The sequence below is a fragment of the Acipenser ruthenus genome, chromosome 7 (genome assembly GCF_902713425.1).
Source record: "Acipenser ruthenus chromosome 7, fAciRut3.2 maternal haplotype, whole genome shotgun sequence".
NCBI lineage: Eukaryota > Metazoa > Chordata > Actinopteri > Acipenseriformes > Acipenseridae > Acipenser > Acipenser ruthenus.
This window is the reverse complement of record NC_081195.1, coordinates 63,839,985-63,842,959: the sequence shown is the minus strand read 5'-3', so window position 1 is coordinate 63,842,959 and position 2,975 is coordinate 63,839,985. Positions and strand designations below refer to the sequence as shown.

Here is a 2,975-nt window from a genome sequence, read left to right as displayed (position 1 = left end):
GCTCAGAGGTTAGAGTGCCCTGTACAGATCCACCAACCACTTTCTGCAGCACCTGATTTTGCATGGAGACCCTCCATCCTCACTGGGGTAGAACACTATTTAATCAGTGCCGAAGGATGGCAGTCACAAAGTGGGTTAGCAGTGTACGCAGCAGATTGGAGCCACATTGCGTAAGTTATTATGTGTTCTCATAATAATAACATTTTTCTTTCATTCATTTTGACATTTGAAGGGGTGAAGTCCCTTCATTTTTTTGTAGACTCTGGTTATGTGTATTCAACCTGCTACCATGCTGTCGATAGCAACAGGTTTCAGGACAAATTGTGTTGTAATAGAACACTCTATACAACCATGTGACTGCCGGCTGGCTTGATGAATGTGGAAACCCGGCTTAAGTATTAACTAGGCCCAACATTTCTTGGCTGCTAAAATGGGACAGAGTGCCAAAATTAGTTGACCCCCTTATTAGTCTACAGCACTACAACCAACCCTGTGGAACATACAGTATTGCATTATTCTTAACTTTCATAGCTGCACTGTTCAAAACTTGATTGAGCAAAAATGATTTTATAGGGCCATGTGAAAGGGTTCTTGCTTGTGGGTGCGTCCATTCGCTGCTGAGTGACAGGCAGGAGACCAGACAGGTTGAAATTGACACGCCCCGCAGGCGCGCAGGATTTATTTACACACATACACACAACAGCTCACGTGACACTACCAACCATGGTAGCTCACTGAGTGCATACGGCCAGCGTACGAAAAACAAAATAAAACACAATACAAAAAACTATAAAATAAAAGGTGCCGTAAAAACGGCGTGCGCTACTCCCTAATGCATGGAGGTCCCGCTTGCTCACCTCGCTATACTTTAAAGGGATCTACCATCCCCGAACTAATCTTTATGTATCAACACAAACCCCGACTCCGGCTGTCGGCGGTTTTGGCAGCTTCTTTTGGCTCCGATCCCGGTTCACCATCACGGCGATCGGAGGATTTCAGCAACTTATTTCTCTCACTATGCTCGGGTAGCGTGGACGATCTTCAGCCCGTTGTCCGTGGCTTTGCAGCAGCCCCGAGGTGAACAAACAGGACCTCTTTATACCTGACGCTGTGCTGGAACACACCTACCCGCTGATCATCCACAGCTGGCAATCACACACAGCAGGCAGGCGATCCCAAGAGCGTCAGGTACTGCAATAAATTAAATAACCATTACACACATTTACACAATATTAAATTAACAATGTATTCACACACAAACCCCCTCTTCATGTGCAGGGCTCCTGCCCTGCTACAGGCCATAACATAGCATAGACAGGTGTTCCAAAAATTATAAAATAAAATCCAAAGAATAAATTAGAGCAGATATGATATTTATGTTGTTTTGGAAACCTACCTGAAAAGCTTTATACAGTCAAATTGCAGCAGAGTTTAGATCCTCTGTGTGTGCTCTGTGTGTGTCTGTGTGCTCTGTGTGTGTGTGCTCTGTGTGCGTGTGTGTGTGTGTGTGTGTGTGTGTGTGTGTGTGTGTGTGTGTGTGTGTGGTGCACACCTGATGATTAAGTTCTTAGAAGTAACACAAATAGTGTGATCTGTCCTTGGAAAGCTCACTGTGGAATCTGAAAGGCAACACTGTAACATAATGAGTTGCAATGTGAGTTTAGCCAGAGTCTATTTTTGGTAGACAATTTTCAACTCTGAAAAAGGTATGTTAAAAAAAACATGACTTGTGCCCTCAAAACTCTAGAATCCCCTTCCCAGGGTTGTTTGTGTCGGCCTCCGTTACCCAAACACACGTGCTTGTCCAAGATGATTTGTTTCTTGTCAATCAGGTCTGCCAGTGGGTGTTCTTTCATTTACTCTGCTTCATACCTCCAAACTAGTGGCTGAAAGTGAACTTAAAATAACAATAATAAATATGAACTTAATATTAAAGTAATTGCATCTGACAAAACGATTCCATAAATCTTCCCCATTTTGCACGTTCATTAGCTACATAGGTCTCAAATGTAACATTTTTAGTAAGCATATATTTTCATTTTTAAAACAGACATCTAGTACTACACTAGGTTAAAGGAAGTTCTCAGTTTGTTTATTCTATTATTTTTTATTATTATTATTTCACCTGTTTCAAAGCATGTTACTGGCTTTAAGTATGTCATGCAATAGGGGAAGCATCAGAAAGAAGCCAATGAGGAGGTGTGGACAATTTTCAACCAGAGATTTATTTAACCAAGTGTAGCAGGTGTTTCTTTCAAAACTGCACACTTGACACCTATATAACGAATGGATGTGCATGGTGAAAAAAAATGTATGGAAATATTTTGTTAGCTATAATTACTTTAACAATCTATCTAATGTTTCCACAGGCAAACCTTTCGCATTCTATATCCAGAGAGGTTTGTCAAAGAGGAAGTATCTGCTGTTATAACTGTACCTTTATATATACAGACAGGAAGATTTTAAGGTCAATTGGTGTTACCTGTGTAGTGAATGTATCAAAAATACCTTTCTAAAGTTTAACTGTCCTTAGTGACAAAACTTTTCAAAAGCTCCCTCTTCAAACTAATAAGGTTTGATTTGCATTCCAGTCAGAGTAGAAGAAGAGTTGCTGTTTTGAAGGCAAATGGTGGTCACACCAAATATGGATTTGATTTAGATTTTTCTTCTGTTCACTCACTTTGCATTTAGTTAATTGATAAATATAATCTATTAACATGTCTATTTTTGAAAGCATTCTTACTTTACAGCATTTTTTCACACCTGCCTAAAACTTTTGCACAGTACTGTATATATATATATATATATATATATATATATATATATATATATATATATATATATATATATATATATATATACACACACACACACACACAGTATTTACCGGTACACACACTACCTGGCCACAGTTAACGCTATCTGAGGGATTTAAACAAACAGAACATAAATGGTCTGCTTTCTGAAGATGTAGA

General features: G+C 39.4%; 1 long non-coding RNA gene across 1 annotated transcript; it reads right to left on the bottom strand.

Annotated features, from left to right (window-relative positions):
* Positions 1-645: 645 nt before the first annotated feature.
* LOC131737652 (uncharacterized) lies at positions 646-1,520 on the bottom strand. Its single transcript, XR_009329294.1, has 2 exons — positions 1,397-1,520; positions 646-1,191 (listed from the first exon to the last, which is right to left on the bottom strand). It is a non-coding gene; the product is annotated as an uncharacterized LOC131737652 (long non-coding RNA).
* Between the last annotated feature and the right edge of the window lie 1,455 nt (positions 1,521-2,975).